Source organism: Cygnus atratus, chromosome 3, assembly GCF_013377495.2.
Source record: "Cygnus atratus isolate AKBS03 ecotype Queensland, Australia chromosome 3, CAtr_DNAZoo_HiC_assembly, whole genome shotgun sequence".
Lineage (NCBI taxonomy): Eukaryota > Metazoa > Chordata > Aves > Anseriformes > Anatidae > Cygnus > Cygnus atratus.
Genome location: NC_066364.1, coordinates 64,931,854 through 64,951,666, shown reverse-complemented (window position 1 = coordinate 64,951,666; position 19,813 = coordinate 64,931,854). Strand labels below are relative to the sequence as shown.

Below are 19,813 nucleotides of genomic sequence, written 5' to 3'. Positions count from 1 at the left end.
TTCTAAAGAAGGTTCTGCAAAATTGTATGTATTCAGGCTTCCGTGGAAGAATGAATAATCCTGTAGAATCGAGCTTCCTGTAAATTCTGGAGTTGTCATTCCTGCCCTTTCTTTCCCCCACCTCTGTATAGAACAATGGATTTGGGTCCAGATTGTTTCATCTTTTACAAGTGAATGCTTCCCTGCTCATGTAGATCAAGAACCAGCTACATGTTTTTATTGAAATAAAAAGTTGAAAATTGTTATCTATGCCAATGAGGAAGTGGTCTTGAAGAGAGAGTAATGGTTTATGGTTCCTAAACTCTTTCTTGAAATTGCTCAGATATTGACCCCGTAACTAATTTTGTAGAATGTTCTTTAGGTGCTTATCAATAGTGTGTCTTAACATTTTATGATAATTTAATACAGTTTATTTAAGTGTCTTATCCTTTCTTTGAAATTCTATTTTATTTTCTATCCAGATTTCAATGAAAGGTAAATGATCCTTCTCATCAAATGACAGTATTTGAAAAATCATGTTAGAATTACACCTATTAAACTTCTGTCTATTTAGCATGTCTAGTGCTACAGTTGTATTGTGATTTTTCATTTTGAGTCTGGTAAAGTTGTTGCAGTTCTTGTCTTTTCTCATGGTTAATTGTACGACATTATTATTGCATATATTTTGGGTTACACTTCTGGCAATAATTGGCCTGTGTAATGCAGAGGGATAGAATTTCTACCCTGTATAAATATGCATGCATTCTTATACCATTTTTTTTCCTGAGTAAACAGGTTTATGGTTTTCAACTTCTAAACCTGTAGAGCCTTAGATCTTTCCTACAATCAAACTGGATTTAACTGATCTTATAATGGAAGAATAAACAAGTTAAAAGATATAAATGAGCAAATTGTTATCTTATGGGGTCTAAAGAACTAGGGGGGAAAAAAGTCTTTAATCTTGTAGTATGATGATGAAAATCCCATGAGGAAAAACAAAACAAAAACACAAAATACGGGTACGGTTTTGAGGTTGAGTAAGTTTGGATCCCAGAAAGCCTTTTTTTAATGCATATAATCACAGAAGTTTTGTGCTTTAAAAAATATGTATCTATTGTCCAGATGAGAGGAAGGTAAATGCTAGCTTTAAGAATGTTGAGATGGTGATTATTTACACTTACAAATTTTTAATATTTTTGATAGCTTTCTTTTAGGTATGAAGTAGTATTGGTGAGTAGTGCTCAGGAAATGAAACTGTGTTATCAATCTCTTAGGTTTTCAAAGACCAGAATCATTTGAAATTGATGAGGAAGGTTATGGTGATCATTAGAATAGAATCACAGACTGGTTTGGGTTGGAAGGGACATTAAAGCCCACCCAGTCCCAACCCCCTGCCATGGGCAGGGACACCTCCCACCAGACCAGGTTGCCCAAAGCCCCATCCAGCCTGGCCTTGAGCACCTCCAGGGATGGGGCATCCACAGCTTCTCTGGGCAGCCTGTGCCAGGGCCTCACCACCCTCTGAGTAAAGAATTTCCTCCTTATGTACAATCTAAACCTAATCTAATCTCTTTTAGTTTAAAGCCATTACCCCATGGCGTGTCGCTTCACTCCCTGACAAAGAGTCCCCCCCCAGCTTTCCTGTAGGCCCCCTTTATGTACTGGAAGGCTGCTGTAAGGTCTCCCTGGAGCCTTCTCTTCTCCAGGCTGAACAACCTCAACTCCCTTAGCAAGTCTTCTAAATAGTAATTTAACATTTCTATCCTTGTCTAGTGAAGTTTTTGTTTTGTTTTGTTTTGTTTTTGCTGGTATCCAGCTTAGGGCCAGGGTCAGGCCCTGCTTGAGCCTTGGAAACAGAACTTGAATAACAGACTTCTTTGTTGCTTCTTGGTGAAGCAGCACACCTTATCTTGATGAGCTTTCACTGCTAGGGGTTGAGGTGGTGCTCAGCATCGTGCCTTCAGTCTGAGTTGAAAACACCTAGAAAAAGGAACTAGAAAACAAGACTTATGAGGAGCAGCTGAGGGAACCGGGATTGCTCAGTCTGGAGAAAAGTAGGCTTAGGGGAGACTTCATTGCTCCCTACAACTACCTGAAAGGAGGTTGTAGTGAGGTGAGTGTCAGTCTCTTTTCTCAGGTGTCAAGTGACAAGACACAAGGAAATGGCCTGAAGGTGCGCCAGGGGAAGTTCAGACTGGACGTCAGGAAGAATTTCTTTGTGGAGAGGCTGGTCAAGCATTCAGATGGGCTGCCCAGGGAAGTGTCCCCATCCCTGAAGGCATTTAAGAAATGTGTGGATGTGGTACTTAGGGGCATGGTTCAGTGGTGGACTTGGTAGTGTTAAAGTGATGGTTAGATTTGATGATTTTGAAGGTGTTTTCCAACCTAAATGATTCTGTGATATAGCCTAATGGAGGAATAGCACGGTAGGGCTATCACCTAAGGGACGCTTACTTGAACTTCATTTGTTACCTTCTAATTACTTATACTTAGTAGTTCTAAAAAACCTTGTAAGTTCACTTGGTTGTGTTTTTTGATATAAACAGTTGCTTTTGAGTAGTAATTAACTTTAAACAGATTGATCAATATCACTTTCATAAACACAAATGCAGATTATAATTAATTTCTTGTCATGGTATGAACACACAAGACCCCTTTTCTTCCCTCTAGCGCAACAGTAAGCCAAGGGAGACTAATTGTCCAGTGCAGTAATGGAGGAAAAAAACAAACATCCTTAAAGAGAATTGATGCAGGCATAAAGATAAACTGTTGAAAGAAAACTGAGAGAATGCTTCAACAAATTATACCGTTTTACCTGAGAGAACCCAGATTAAGTGGCTTTGCAGCTAAGCTGTCAGTGTTTTTTCGTAAAAAGGTAAGCATCTGAATCCATGTGTAATGGAGAATGATGAGGCTTTTATTTGATTTAATGTGCTTCCATGTATAATGATAGCTTGTTTTTTGTTCCATGTAGCACAGTGCTAAAAGCCAGATGGCTACAATGTGATATGCTGTACAAAAATTTCTCCAAGCTCTGTACATTAAGAAACAATTTTACAATTTTTGCAGAATTGCAGGGTATATTCTAAGGCATATCTTCTGATTCTTTTTTCTTTAATGCGGCATAACGACAGATTTTACTGTTTTTTCTCATTCGTGTTAACTCTGTGGGGCCACCTCAAGTATGCGAGAACAAACTAGGGAACGTGTTTTATGCATTAACAAGATTGTTCACTGTGACTTGTAGATAATGGGATTTCATGGCATCATTAAAAATGGCTTATTTTAACTTTTCTTAGTTGTCACCATCACCATAAGTGTCCAATTTCAGTCAGCCTCGAGGCTGAGCCTGCAGAAGTAAATCTCTAAAAACCTAATCTAAAAATATATTGATATAATCTGTCCACGTAAAAATACATATACAAACGGAGACTGAGAGGTAAATTTTCCTTTTCCAAACAGACAATAGGCCATTGAAGAAAAGCAGTAAGCTTCTTGTAATAAATCTTTTTGCATTTTCCAATTCCACAGCAGGTTCTGATCTTTTCTCCCCAATGACTAGTTCGTTATCCCACAAATGATCCCATTAAAGCTGGTGGAGTTTGCTGTGAAATGAGGCATTACTCAGTGTGTCAGAATTGGGTCTCCCTGTCTGTTCTGTATTTCAGGCTTTGGCAAAGCTTACACAATTAAGATTCAATAAATTGGAGAAGTTTATGATAGAAGAACAAATTTGTCCCAAATTAAGTCATCTTAAAGACACTATCTTTGGTCTTATGACTTAGAATTGATGAGAAAAGTAAAAGGAATAGGCGCTCTGATAGAAATATAATGTGGAGCTCTTTTTTTCATGTGGAATAGAATTAATATTTTACCCATCTTTGTCTCACATCAGAAGAGGTTCAGGATTGAAGGCTTAACAATTCAAAGGCAGACCAGTAAGGGGAGCTCTTACCAATATTTTAAACTTTTTTATAAAATTGCTGCAGCATAGGTAATGGTAGGTCACAGATATATTGTGCTTTGAAACATTAATATCTTTCACTCTGCATATGCTTTAAGCTAGAGATGGACAATTTTAACTACAAAGGATCCCACTAGAAAGATATTTATAGACAGGGAGTTTGGAATGCAGTCTCTTTACCTCTGAAATTTCTTCGATTGTTAGTTATCTAATGTTTTCTTTCTATGCTTAGGTGCAGAATTCTGCCACATTATAATGATGTCTGAAACTTGGTCTTCATTTCAGATGTTACTACCGGTCTGAGTGTCTCCACACCACTAGCCTGCCTTTGGACTTGCTCTGTATTAAGTTACATCGGTTTTAGCGAGTGTAAATCAGAGGAAGACATTGCTGATCCAGTCAGATGTACCTTCTGTGAAGTTTTTATTATTTCCTCATCATACAAAATGCATGTGATTTTAGGGTAGCTGGATTTTTTTGGTCCACGTACTTACATAAGCTATTCAGCCATACTGTATTGCAGTCTGCACTGAGGTTTTCTGTATCCCCAGGGTGTTGCTACTAGTACATAAAAATGAGGCATGGAACATTTTCCCTGATTTCCCCCCAGAGTAAACAGCTTTATTGAGTTTGGTTTACCTTTATATACAAGTGGGAAAAAAAAAGTCAATTATGTTTCCTAAAAACCAACAGCAACTACAACAACAAAAACTTTGAAAAACATCTACTAATTAAGTTTTAATATGAGGAGGAAAAAAACACAAAAAACACACGAACTAGTATCTTGGACACTAGGGGTTGTATTTTTCATGTAGGAAAAAAATGTGATAATTTTCTCTGCCCTGCTTGTGTAACAGTAATAAGCAGATTAATTGCAGAATAGAAACTGACTCTAAAATTGCTATTCGATAAACATTTTTTTTAAGTGAAAATTTCACAGTGTTGCTAGCTCTTAGCTTTTTGTGCTTGAGCAATCTAGGTGTTAGTGACAACAGCAAGTATAAAGTTCCAGGAAGAAATGTCATTTTCAAATTAATAGCTTTATTTTACTAAAAGAAAGGCTAATAATACATATGTAGGAATGAGTTTGAACGCATGGAAGAAAATCCACCCAAAACTGAAACACTGACAGGTAATTGATTTACTGTTTAACTAGTCTCCTGGGAAGGAAACGGCAAGCAAAATTTCTGGATGACTATAGATTGAAGAAGCTGACAGCTAGACTTACAGTTGTTCATTTTTCTGTTACAGCAAAGATGGACCCAGTTGTAAATTACAGGAAATTGGGAATGATGTCTACCTTTGTAGCAGTGAAGAGATGACTTGCAGACAAGAAAAGTGTTGCAAATCTGTGCAATGTTGGCATAGCTCATATCCTGTCGGTAGTGACAGGTAAACTTACTAAGCAAACCACTGTGATCTGTCAGCAGTGTTGGTTGTATTCCTGCTGTTTTGAAGGCAGAGGGTGTGAGAGCAGGATAAAAGAGAAAAGAGGAAGAAAAGAGGCTTGCAACTGGCATTTCCTGTTAATTCTGAAATTGAACAAGGTCAGAAGGAGCATAAGAAAAAAAATGGAGATTACACTCAAAAAATAATTTTGTATCCAAAAAAAACCCAACTTGCAATTAACTAGAATTTAATTGGCTTACAGAAGGTCCCGTATTTATCATCAGAGTCAACACATCATGATGACTGTGAGAGCAAGTTTTTTTCATGCTAGGACTATTATTCTATTCTGATTCTGCCCTAGATGGGACTGTCTTTCTAAGCGGAATGATAATGTAGTTTTGCTCCATATTAATCTCTGGTTTCTCCTACATTGGCAACTTTATTGGGTGTTAAATATGTTTTGCCTGCATGTGGTGTGAGTGAATGACTAGGTATATAGGTATCCTAGAACTTAGGGATTCAGCAGCGATGAGTAACACTACAATAATGACAGCCTTCTCTCAGTATCATCAACCAGTTTGAAATTAAGATATGAAAGAAAAATCATCTCTCTTTAGCTGTATTGTGAAGCATGCTCCCTGCATTTGATTTTGCTTACTGGTTGGTATGAACTGAGACTAGTTATATCATTTAATTTTGGGAAAGTCTTAAAGTCTGTATAAAATCAAGAAAAGAGAGGCCTGGTTCCTCAGTATTCAAGGGATACTTGAAATGGACGTTGTCAAACACAGCCAGTGTGACAGGATTCTGACATCTTTCTGATGATGACTAGGTTGCCGTTTGGGAAAAGGCAGTTGCAAACAACATTTGAGAAGACCAGGAGAGTAGGGATGAAGTGCAAGCAAAGCTCAACACATGAACGAATCTGTGCAGAGGATCAGGGAATGTGAAGATTTGCAATCTTGTAAATGTTTTCCCTTTTGGCTTTGAATAGCTTTTATTTTTATTTTATTTTTTTAATGTCATAGAATCATAGAAAAATTAAGGTTGGAAAAGACCTTCAAGATTATCTGGTCCAACCATCACCCTACTACCAATGTCACCCACTAAACCATGTCCCTACGCACCAGGTCCAACCTTTCCTTGAACACCCCCAGGGATGGTGACTTCACCACTTCCTTGGGCAACGCGTTCCAATGCCTGGCTGCTTTTTCTGAGAATAAATGTCTCCTACTTGTTTTAATTGTTGAAGAGTAGTGCTCTTTGTTCAATTCTTTGTTTTAATTGTTGAAGAGTAGGGGCATGACGTTTCCCGTTTTCCACTCACCAGGGACATCACCCAAGCGCCAGGACTTTTCAACTGTGATGGAGAGAGGCTTGGCAACTCCATCAGCCAGTTCCCTCAGGACCCTGGGATTCATGTCATCAGGTCCCATAGACTTGTACCTGTTTAGATTCATCAGGTGGTCTCGAACCTGCTCTTTACTTACAGTGGGTGGGACTTTGATCCCCCAGCCTCCATCTACGGGTTCAGGGAAATGAAAGACTTGGGAAGCCCGTCTACCAGTGCAGACGGAGGCAAAGAAGTTGCTGAGTACCTCAGCCTTCTCCATGTCTGTCATTACCAATTACTCAGATACAGAAACTCGCTCCTAATATAAGAAATTAGCCACCTATTATTACTTACACACTACTATTTTCACCCCTCAGTCTATTTTCACAAATGTTAAAGGTGCATGATGGCCCTCGGGGACTCCTCCTGTCACCCCAGCACAGCAGCCCGAAGGAACCTGGGTCCTCTCTTGTGCTCTTCCTCGAGGCTCTGTGCACAAGGGATGCCGCCTCTCGCACCACAGCTAGGGGAAGGGAAAGAAGCAGTCACGCAACCCCTGAGAATTGGCAACAGAGTTCTTTATTGCCAGGACATCTTGCAGGTAAGCCTGCTGGATGTCCATGATGTTTGGCGGCTCCAAGTTAATGCTTGGCATGGAGCTTGAGCGACGAGTAGGGAGCTCGCCAGGCACTGCTGCAACGCTGTTTGAGTGCTCTGATGGCAGAGAGCAGTGACATGCCAGGGTAGTCACAGGTCTGCTCTGGCCGAGGTGGATCCACTTCCATCAGTTCCTCCACATCTCGTGGATCCAGCTCCATGGGCTCCACGGTGTTTGGCAGCAGGACAAGCCAGTCCTTGCCCGGGACTGCCCAGATGGGATGCCTTCCATCTGGAATGTTTTCAAGCCAGGGTGCTGAACCAGGGGGTCGCCCAGTTCTATGCCGAGGTCCCATGCCACTGTCCGATTGATTTTCATGCATGGGTTCAACGCTGCTGTCTGTTTTAAGGCCATGCCTGGGTCCCACGCTGTATTCTGGATTATGGGCGCACCGGATCTCCACGCGGCTGTCCGGCTGACGCTCCTGCCTTCGCCCCATGCCATCGTTGCACCAACGGGAAGGCCCAGGCCCCCTGTCGCTGTGTGGCTGAGGGGGCGGCCTGTTTCCCGCGTTGCTGCAGTGCCAGTGGTACCGCCTGTAAGTGTCTGTGGGCTGGGTGCCAGAGGTCCCCTGAGCACTGGTGTCAGTTGTGCTCCAGGCGCTTTCCCTCTACCCACGACACTTCTTCTTGTTAGGTGCGTTCCTTCTCGGTGCTTCCTCAGACTGCATTGCTGTCCTCACACCGAGGAGGCCTGTCGCTCGCCTTACTGCTTCTGGTCTTCCTCCTGCTGCAGATGCTGGCCGTCAGAGTGCCTAGAAGCTCAGCGAATGGTGGGCCAGCTGCAGGGGTCCTGTTTTATAGGGCCCAGAGCAAAGGCGGGGCAGTGGTGGCCACTGTGACCTCAGCAAGCCCCTGTGATGGAGTGGCCCACAGGTGGCCAAAGGCGGCTATGTTGGGAGCAGCCTGGAAGATGCCCTCTTGTGGAATAAGGAGGAGGGTTGGGAGGGCTGAGGGTCCCTTTTCTGGGGCAGGCTCCCCCAGGCCATTTGGCTTGCCACAGAGAAAAGCTGCCCCTCGGCCACAGGGACTGCCCTCCACATCCCATCCTGTGCCCTGGGTTTATTTTTAACACTGGTTTTTAGGTAATTTCATGCTATTCTTTACAGAAAAGAACAGAAGCAAGGTGCATCTTCAGCCCTAATTCCCATGTGTGCTTTGTGCTCTGAGTGAAGAATTTCTTCCTCACATCACATCCAATCTAAATCTCCCCTCCATTTGTTCAAAGCCATTATTCCTTGTTCCATGGCTACACTCCCTGACAGAGTCCCTCTCCAGCTTTCTTTTAGGCTTCTTTTATGGGTTAGATTAGGTGGCAAAACTGCAGGACCTTGCAAATTGCAGCCTTATCTACCTTGTTCCACATGTTTTCCAGCTCAGGCTCTAGCCTCTCATCAGTGTAACATAGAATCATAGAAACATTAAGGTTGGAAAAGACCTCCAAGATCACCTGGTCCAACCATCACCCTACTACCAATGTCACCCGCTAATCCATGTCCCTAAGCACCAGGTCCAACCTTTCCTTGAACACCCCCAGGGACGGTGACTCGACCACTTCCCTGAACAACGCGTTCCAATGCCTGACCACTCTTTCTGAGAAGAAATGTCTCCTACTTGTTTTAATTGTTGCAGAGCAGTGCTTACATGGAGTCAAGGACTTTTCAGCTTCTCACCCTGCCCTGCCAGTGAGGAGGCTAGGGGGTGCGGCAGGAGCTGGGAGGGGACAGACTCTGGATCACTGACCCCGACTGGACAAAGGGGTGTTCTGTACCATACGGCGTCATGTAAAGACATTTCTGCCTGCTTAGTCTCCTGTGTGACAGTAGAATGAGAAGAAGCTGTAGGGGGTGGGAAGGAGAGATTCTGAGGGTGTATCTGTTTCAGAAGGTGGTTCCTAAAGTTGTTTGCTACAAGTATTAAAAATCTTGTCAATATGTAGAATTACTCTACTTCGTTTCTTTCTTTAAATGTACTATAAAACAAAAAACTGTGAAGGTGCCAGAGAGAACTTTGGTTATTTATATTGCTAAGCACAAGAAGCAACAGTGAATGAGTCATTCATGTAGTGGAATTATTCATTATTGTCATAGTTACATGGAGATCATAACCAAACAAGTCATAGAAGCAAAGAGAAGACTATACAGAGATATAAAGGGTATAAATACGAGACAAGTAGTCAGACATTGGCAACATTTCACCTTTGCTCAAGCTTGAGATTGATCACTTGTGCCAGTATTTTAAAGTTTCTACTAGTAAGGATGCTTGCCTTGGGACATCTGGGGCAGAATCATACATTAAATTTGTATGCAGCATATTCAGCATAATCTTGCAGTGCGTTCTCCTACTGTTAAATCTACAGACGGAAATTATTTTATCAGTAGAGTTAAAGGGCTTAAATGATCATGTTAGTTTATAGGACTACCCACAGCAAATGTAGATATCAGGATGTAAATATTTTATTTATTAGGAACTGATAATTTGAGTTTGCAACCATCTCCGTATTTGTTATTCCGACTATGCAGGGTGATAGTACAGAGGATACTTATTTCGGGTTTTAGTGATAAACTGTTGTTATAATTGTGGTGTTTAACACCTTTTCATGTCTTAGATGAGTATTTTGATGACTTATCTCTTACTCTTTCATATTTTTCATGAATGCTGTTTTTTGTACTTGTATGTTGTCAACATTGAATTTGAGAAAAAAGGATTGGTTAAGCTTTGCTATGCCATCTTCTTGGACTACTTGTGAGACCACACTTTGAAATGATAAGAGGTTTTGAAGAATCTATAAATATGATATGGTTCTCCGTAGATTTAAGCTAAAAAATATCAAAATTTGTCAGCCATGAAAGCATTTGTCTGAGAAATGTAGGGAGCTTAGAAATACTTCCATCAGCTGCTATTTATTTTATTACTTTAATGTGGGCTTTGCTGAGAAAGCTATATTAATAGCTTTTTTTATATTCAAAGGTCTTACTTTCAACTAGGGTTTCGTAATACTAAACTTAGGGGTCCTAAGCTGGTGTAGCAAATGAAATAGGCAAAAATAGACTGTCTGCTTAATAGAGTAACATATAGACAGAATCATGTCTGTCTCTCCTGGCCCTTCTCTGTGTGCATTTCAGGTTTAATTTGTATTTCTTCGGTATCAGTGATCACAACTGTATGCAGTATTTTAGGTGATGTCTTCACAGTACCAGTGCGACAGCATTTATATTCCGGATTCCTCTTGGAAAAAAAAAAAAAAACCTCATTTGATACTCCCCTGGGAGTATCATCCTTTTTCTTGATCTCTTCAGATTGATGCCTTGTGGATATTCTGTTATTGACGGGCTGGGCAGATACAAATTTTTCTTGTCGTTTCTTTCCAGCTGATGCTTTCAGTTTAAAATTAACACTTTAAAGTCCTTAAGTTCATGATTTTGAACTCTGTACTCCTATTCCATCCCTTTTTTATTAGTCTGCTTCTACATGCCATCTATTCTTTTCTGATACATACTCTGACTCTAATCTGTATTGTTTCTCTTCAGGTTTGTCTCATCAGTAAATTTTCTTAGCATACTCATGTTTTTGCTCTAATGTCAACTAAAAACTATTAAACAGTATTATGGCTGATTGCTCAGGGACTCCATTTGTAGCATCTCTTCAGTCTGCTTTCTTTTGAGCACAATCCACTACCATCCTTACTAGTTCCTCTTCCTTGCCATCTGTACTAATCCTCATCTCTTCAGTTTAATTAAACTTGCCATTTCAAATGCTGAGTTAGGACATACATGAATATATCTACCTTGTTTAGTACCTCAGCTACCTGATGAAGCAAACATACAAAGGCTGCAGTTCTATTCAAATTAGTGTATATTGTCCCATTTTCCTGTTTAGTAAAGTGTCTTGTTGTTCCCTGCAAAATGTTTTTCAAATCCTTATGTGCCATTTAAACCAGATAAATAATTCTGAATTTGCCCTCATTGTTCCCTTTCCTGAATACAGGTACTGTGTCTTCTCTTGTATATCCTAGGGTTGGCACACTTGATTTAAAAACAAAACAAAAACAAAGCTGTTGCTCCTATCAGTTCTCTCAGTATTCTGGGATGGTATTTTGTTTTCCCTGTTCCAGTTACATTAAGCTCCTCAAAGAGGGAAAAAAAATGCACGTGAAGGTATGGAACTGCTTCTACAATGAAAATGCAGCAGGAGGAAGCTGGAACAAAAGCCAGTCAACTGGAGGTTCTGGTTAATTGTCAGTCAGCCTGGCTATTCTCCTCAACTACTGAGGAAATCCTTGCTCTTTTGGGGAACCTTCCCAGGCAGGCTGACCTGCTTCCTTCTCTGATGCATTCCCCTGTGGTAGAGGAAAAATGTGAGGTTAGTTACATGAAAGTGCCTTTGAGAGTCAGTGTATAAAACAAATAAAAATGAGTTAAGTTTTCATGTGGAAAAACTACGAGTAATTTGTGTTTGAAGCATTGAGCAAGATTGTCTGTGAAACTCTCCAATGAATTAAGAACAGGACAACCATTGCTATAAGCATAAGAGTTTTCGTCTTCTGTTTTTGCTTTGGAAGCTGAGGCCATTTCTTAACTGCAAGGATACTCCTAGGTTCCAGTCGCTCAAATCAAGGACTTTATTTGAGCTTGCTGTTATTCTGTTTCCGCATGTGCTGTAGTCCCTCCCTGATCTGGAATCAGGACTTGTTGACTCACACATGCAGAGGAAAAAATATGGGGCATTGCTCCCTTGTTGCAAAGTTTAAACATAGCCTCTGGTTCTTGTTCCAGAGACTCGTGCACATCTGTGTGAATTTGTTTTTGGAAAATGAAGGTATTATGTTGATGGCATGAGCTCCAGGGATGATGAGATAGTCAGTCCTCCTTCCTGTTTATTTTCCTTCAGTTCTCAGCGTGTACTAGGGTACAGGATGGGTAGGAACACTGCAAGGTAGCACTCAAAGTCATGATCATAGTTTATGGTGGCTGGTGAACAAATACCGAGCAGAGTTTTCTCCTGTGATTTTCGAACCCAGCTGCAGAGGACTTCTGACAGAGCTGAGGGAAGAGACTAACGGGCAGTGCAGTTACTGTGTGTAGTAGTTCCTGCGCTGCTGGGGAAGAGGACAGGAATACAAAGGTGGTTAAAGGTGCAGTCGTGTTTTGGAAACCTCTTGGTGACGCTTTTTGCATCTGTTACCTAAAATCGATGCTCATGACAGCCAGTGAGTTTGCAATTGACCTAAGGTACGGATGGCTTCAGTTAAACCCAAGAGCTGATAAACGAATTCAGCGATAGCGATAAGTGTTTTTAGCCCCTCAAAATTTTATGCTGAACACCAGAACAACCAATTTAAGCCTGCCGGTCAGGGCGTATCTCCTTTGTTGCCGCTGCCTGTGGCAGCAATCGCGGCGGTAACTCAGGGGCGCTGCTCTCCTCAGCTCACGGGCGGGCGATGCCCGTGCTAGCACACTGGGAAATGGAGTCCCACCTCTCCGACAAGCCCGCCTTTGGCTGTCGGGCCGCTCTGCGGGACGCCCGACCCGTTACGCCGCGCGTCCTAGCTGACACCCTTCGCTAAGGGTTGCCCCTAACGCCCTGTCCCTGACCGGGACCCCGAACCCCATGCACAACCCCCCTGTCCGCCATTTTGAGCCTCGGCAGCCCCTCAACTGCGCGCCCCCCTCCTTCACGAACTCGGTGGGCGGGGCCGGGAGGGGTCACGTGACGGCGGGGTCACGTGGCGGGGGAGCCGGGCCCAGCCGCCGCCGCTGCCGCCGCTCCGGGAGCGGCGAGAGACGGAGCCGGGCGGGCGGGCGCGGGGAGGGGGCCCGGGGCTGCGCGCGGCCGCCGCCGCCGCCACCACCACCACCACTGGCACCGCCACCACCGAGGTGAGTACGGGGGGCTGCTGCCGCTGCGGGCGGCTCCGCAGCTGCCGTCCTTTTGTTCCGGTGGGCGGCCCCGGGAGGGCAGCCGGTGGCGGGCGGGGGGCTCGGCCGTTAACGGCACGGTAACGGCTGCGGCCGCGCCGAGCTGGGCGGCGGGCCGCCGGTACAACCCCTACCCCCCAAATATCCCCCCCATATCCCCGCTAAGCCCCGCCGCCGCTCAGCCCCGGTACCCCCCGGTGTCCCCCCGGTTCCCGCGGGGGTTTCGGTAAGGAAAAGGAGGAGGCCTCCGGTGCCGCTGCTCCGATCGGTGTAACCGCTCCCGGAGGCGCTCGTTCCGTCCTGCCACGGTGAGATCCGCCCGGCCGAGAGGCGCCCTGCCGTGCCGTGCCGTGCCGGGTTAGGTAAGAGCTCCGTGGGAGTGATGGCTGTGGGGGGTGAACCCGCTGCCTAATGGCTGGCTGCGAAAGTCAGTCCTGAAATTCAAGGCTTCAAGCCTAAAATAGCCCTTTTAACGGAAGGCAGAGTGGCAAGGACTTGCGCGGAATTCGCAAAAACTTGCTCAGAAAAGCGAGGCTTTTCCCATACTATTGACACCTCCGAAGACGATTATAAGAACCACTAACCTTTAACTACTTCTATTTAAACTTAAATACTCAATTTCTCTTTTAAAAATGTGCTAATGGAACAGATTTCTCATTGCATCAAGATTTCTGGTCAAACTGTTTCGATAATGCCATCACAGGTCTTTCTGTAATAGCAAAATCCTGGTGGTCCCTAGGGACGCCAGCGGACAGCTCGATCCTGCAACCCTGAGTCGAGAAGTAACTTCGTGCCAGCAGCTCCTAGCCTGCTGACGGCTCTCACGAGGAGGATTTGCACGAGTGGACCTCGTTCTTCATAGGCGATGTGAATGTCAAGTGTGGTAGAGTTGCTTCAAGAAATTGTGTATTTCCCCCTGCCTCCAGTGGGGTTTTGTAAGGAGGTGGCTGTCGGTGTTTGTGGGGCTGAGGGGAGGTAGTGGGTATGTGTGTGGATAGATATTTTAAAAACTGAAAATAGGTTACAAAACTGACAGCTCTAACTGTTGACTGACTCTAACTGAATGACTAAATAACTGTTGACTGACTCTAACTGAATGACTTTCTTGGAAAGGATTTCTTTTTTTTTTTTTTTTTTGGTACAATACGTTGCTGCCTCAAGCAACAGCCTGTGGAATTCGTTCTCACCTAGTCAACAGATGTTTAAAACCCTTCAAATATTTAACTGTTCTAAAAAAGCCTATTTATTTTGTGAACTGAGTTCACGATGGGTTGTTTATTCAATGTATTTTCTTCAGGAAGATGATGAATGGATTTAAGTGGTTCTCTTTTAGGTTTCCAGCAAGAAAATTGTTGCAACGTAACTTCCCTAATCTCGCTGAATTATTTGTCTATTACAGAAATGATTGGTTCTGCTGAACTTCCAAATAAAAGTAATTTTGTTTATAACTAGCCTCTAGGAAAAAGTAGTACTTGTTTTATGTAATTATTAGGCATACTTAAAATACACAGCTTTTTAAAAGTACTTTTCATTAGTAGGTCTCAAAACACCTTGCAAAAGAATTCGGTGTAATTATTCTTTTCTTATCTGAGGGTAATTATTCTCATCTTATCTACTGCTCATAAAGAGATCATTGTCTGCCTATGATTGCTCTAAGAAACCCTATAAAAAGGTTGAACAATAAAATCAGATTTTTTATTACAAGAAATGATAAACTCACATTTGTTTTGTACATTTTTTGTTGTACTTTTTTTTTTGCTTAATGACACCTGAGGTCATTTCATACTATACCTTCCATACCAAGGTTGGGAGCTAAGCCTGTGCTGTAAGTAGAGCAGACTTCTCTGCTTAGTGTCAGAAGAGACCCTGCAGAAGACTTAACCAAATTCATTGATGAGTTAGAGAATGATTTGAGAGAGGTTTCTGTTCAGATACTCGAAGTAATCATGGTGCACACCTCCCGTTTCCACAGAGCTTGGCTGCAAAGAGGGTTTGTACAGTTGTCTTCTGATATCTATTAGAAAGAGGCAGGTGTGGGGATTTTGAATGAGTTACTTGTGTAGCCAGGATCTTCCTATTTTTGTGGTTTCCTTCCTCTTCAACTTGGAAAGCTGGTCAGGCACAGTGATTTGGAATCTCACATTTATTTATTTATTTATTTATTTTTGGGACTGTGTTTCTTCTACTTGTCCTATTTTTTTGTAATGCTTCTGGTAGCAGAACAAACCTCTGGTACTAGAGGTCCAACGTACACACACTAAAATGGTTGTTTTTCCAACTACATCTACCAGTTTTAGTGTGCAGATTATTATCACTGATTATATTATGGGTGCGTTTTAATAGACAGTTAAGTTTAAGACTTGAGATCCTCTACAGTGGTTTGATGGTTTCTTAAATAGAACAGAAAACCATTCATTTGTGCTTTAATGCAAGACAATGAAAGCATTGTCATTTAGGGATAAAAGTACAAGTTAGGAAATACACTTCCAATATCAAATGTTTTGTGTTACGGTTTTATTTGTATGGGAACTCCTTGTGATCCTATCCAAAAACAATAGCTCATGTGACTTGGCATCTGAGCTGTAAATCCTTTATTGATGAGGAACTAGGGCTTATCTACTGTAAGGAAACATTTGTGGACAGCCTTGTAGGTGTCATCAGTGATTTCAGTTGACTCCATGTCCAAGCATGGCATGCTTGTAGCCAGAGTAGGATCTAGACTCGTTAGGTCTGCATTGATTCAAATTACTTGGGGGGGGGAGGGGGGAGAAGGTCCAAGAGCTCCAGTTTCCAAGAGGAAACTTTTCTGCAAATTTTTGTTTTCATTTTGTGACCCAGCATCCCCGCTCTTGGGTGTGTGGGGCCATTGTTTTCATCCTTGCTTGTATACTTGATCGGTTATTTCTGTGTTATTTTTAACTATTGCCTTTGTTTACAGCACTTCACAATACTTAAAAGTTTAATATCTTTTAAATGGTCTATAATAATAGTTTTCGCTTTGTGCTTATACCTACAAAAGACCTTAGTGCTCCTCAGCTGCACATCAAATCCTTGATATAGCTGTAATACATCAAAGCTGGTCTGGAGAACTTCCCACTGGAAACCTGGGCTGTTTGCATGGCATGGAGGTCCCGGTTCGTTTGTGAATGTTGTCTCCTGCACAGTTTGAGAGCTAGCAGATCCTGCTGGGAGTCATATGCTCTGCTAGTTTCCTGGGTTCAAGTCATCCCTGATGTCCTTGTCTAGTGCAGAGCACTCTTTGCAAAACGTGCGTTTGAAGATTAACTTTCCCATTAGAATAGAAGAGATTTAGCACTTCTCAGTACTGTCAGTCCATCCTGTCACTTCTCTTTTTGCTTTGTACATGTGATGGAATAGAGTCCTCTCCTTTGAAGACATTCTTCTCATTAAATATTTGCCGAAGCAAATATCTTGACAGCTAAACTGATTTCTAAGTAAAATCTTCAAATATCTCATTTCATTAGTTTGAATAATAATTGCAAAGTAAAATTTAGAAGAAGGCCAAACACATATCTATTCACTTAGGCCATTTGAAGAAAATTACTGCAAATACTTTCCTGGTGTTACTTGGCACCATTTAAGCAGATGAAAACTGTAGGAAGGACTAATGAGCGTTGGATGCAATATGAAACAAGAGGTGTTTTGCATGTATACTAAAAATATTGTTGAAGAAGTGCGTGGGAAGACAAGCAGGAATAAAGTCATTGCCAAAAGCAGAGGTGGGTTGCCCACCGTGGTTGTGGTGGATCACAGTCTGCAGGAGGCTCTTTAGTTGGAAAAAGACCTCAGCTGACAAGGTTCTTAAATTGGGAGGGGGCAGTGTGAGAGGTTACTTGTGTTCATGTTTGTGTTGGGGGGGTGTCCACACAGTGGGAGCCCTGAGCTGCCGGGCACCTAAGTGTCGCTTGTAATGTTCCTACTGCCTGTACTCAATAAAGAACAGGTCTCCCTGTTTCAGTGGCATGGTGGAATGACCTCTAGGAAATCCTTGCAATTATAAATAACTGAAAAACAAAACACAACCCCGAAGATCTACCTGTCTAATATCTGGGTAAAATACATGAAAGGGAGGTTGACTAACACGAACTCGCTGTTGCAGACAAGATAGGCTGTGGATAATAGTTAACGTTGTATAAAAATATCAGAAATGTTACTCAGAAAGCTATTTTAGGTGTTAAGTAAAACTTGAAAGGGGGAGTGATTTCAGCTAAGGGAGAAGGAGGAAGAGATATATATTTGTGGTGTCTTCCCCTGCTCTCATGAGTGATGTAAGTATATTAAGAACTGCTGCTGTATAAATATCTTGGCTGCCATACAAGTGCCCTACATAGTGTTTGGAAATGAGGGAATTGAACAATGTAGGTGTTGAAGCAGCTTTAGATATTTTACCTTCCTTTCTCCCGTGCATAGAAATACGGACCAAAGAACAGTATATGAGCTCAGACCAAAGATGTTTTCTACATCAGTGTCTTGGCTTTCGGACAGTGGAGTATAGCAGATGGCTACGGAAAAGTATCATAGGGCATGCAGGTAGCTGGTATCTGAAGGAAATATCACCAGCTTCTAGCGGGATATAGTTTAGGGGTCTCTGAGCAGATGATTTGGTATTTAATCATTTAGCTTTTACTAGTTGTGAATTTATGCATTTCTTTTTCTTTTACCCTCGAAAGCTTTAGCATCTGCAGCATCTGATGGTGCAAGAATGACAAAAGCACAAGTGATCATTTTTAGTTACTCTGGTGCCAGGTTGAAAGTTTCATTCCTCTACTCCTTTCACTTTGCATAGTATAGAAGTTTGGTATTTTTAATTTTTAAAATTTGATATCAAACTTGTCAGGATAAAGCTGACTGCTTTGTGGGTACATCTGGAATTTCAGACCTTGTGTGCCAACTCTATCCTATTTACCGGGAAATATAACTCGTTAGAACATCTCACTTCTAGTAATGTCCAGTTTGCTTACACTTTGCATTTCTATTAAGCAGTTCTCAGGTTCCATTTTGTAGACAGTTTTGAACTTAGAAATATATCTTTTTGTACAGACTTCAGAGTTCATATCTGTATATGAATCATATCTGCAGAAAGGTTGCAAGCCCTTGAAAGTTTTGTGAATATTTAGGAGAATGGAAAAAGTCTTGATTCAAATCTTGGTGTGCAGTTTCTGTAGTTGAATGGCAGAGGACTGGTGTTATACTGGTTTTATCACACGGTCATCCTCCCAAAATAAGACATTCCTGAATAATCTGGAAACAGAACGGTATGTAATGAAATGGCTCTTTCCCGTAGTCATTACTTGAATTTTCACTTCAATTGTAAAGAAAGAATGATGTAAATCGTTGTTTGGGTTTGATTTGTTTTTCCAGGCTTAGATTGCTCTGGAGACTTCCTAGCACTTTCCCTGTTTGATGTGAACTTATCCCTGGCTTGGATTTTTCCTTCCTCCTCTTCATTGTTGGTGTTTGTTAGTAGATCTTTAAGGATGTTTTCATTGACACTTACGGCACTGTATTCTTATTTTTTAATTCATCGGAATAGAAAATGGGGATACAGCTCCTATTGTCTGGTAACTCTACAAAATTAATTAGATGAAGCAATAAAGGTAGTTGAATTCTAGGAGAGAGATTTAAATACATGCATTTAAATCTTATAAAGACATGGGAAGCTATGCAGTGAAAATCTGCTGTCTTGGATGAACGATCAAGGGACAGAATTGAACAAGCTTATGTTACTAGTATGAGATTTGGAACCATTTGCAGCTTTTCCAAAGTGGAGCTAAAAATGGGGGAAAAGATTTGGTTCTTCTAAAGATACCTATAGCAAGCCCTATTATGATAATAGGCCACCTCGAGTAAGAATAGGCTGTTTCTGTGAACCAAAAAAAATTCTGTGCAGCAACAGGGTTCTATTAAAAGCAAATACAAATCATAGGATTAAGTGATTAAGTCATCTTCCTCTGAGTTACAGACCTCTCAGAGGTGGATTCCTTCCAGATTTTGCCAACCTGCTGAGGAGCTGTTCTTTCTTTCTTTATAGCAGTAGAATACCTCTGTGGAACATATATTAAATCCAATATACGTCGTTTCCCAGTGTTGCAAAGAGAATTGGGGGGTTTGGAAGTCTTCACTGGACCTGTGGTAAGATCGAGGAAAGTACGCTGTATAAGAACATACGCTTTGAGCTTGGTACTAGTGCTAGGAGTATGCCTGTACAATATTAGTCCCCCCCTTATGTTTCCAGAAGATCAAGCACTTCTTTTTATTAATAAAGAAATTGTCTTGGAAATTGCTCTTTCTTCAGAGGAGATAAACGAGAGACCACTGATGTAAGAACAACGTTATAGCACTGGAGGTGATTAAGAAGATTATATTGGAAAGTCTCATAATAGTTTTGTTTTCAGTGCTGTGTTGGTGAGTTTTGCAATTGTTGTTAGTAATACAGAGAGCAGATGGCCAGAACAGTGGTTGTTCGGGCTAGAAGTGACCAGTAATGCTTCAAGATTTCATAAAAGATAGTGTCCTGTTTTCACAGGATGCAAAAGTGTTTAGTCGCTATCA

General features: G+C 41.9%; 1 protein-coding gene across 1 annotated transcript in view; it reads left to right on the top strand.

Moving 5' to 3' along the window:
• The first annotated feature begins 13,051 nt into the window (after positions 1–13,051).
• The window catches only part of TULP4 (TUB like protein 4), a 157,242-nt gene continuing 150,480 nt past the window's right edge, over positions 13,052–19,813 (top strand). Inside the window, exon 1 of the mRNA XM_035538290.2 lies at positions 13,052–13,201. The gene's annotated coding sequence lies outside the window, so the exon portion shown is untranslated. The remainder of the gene's footprint in view (positions 13,202–19,813) is intronic.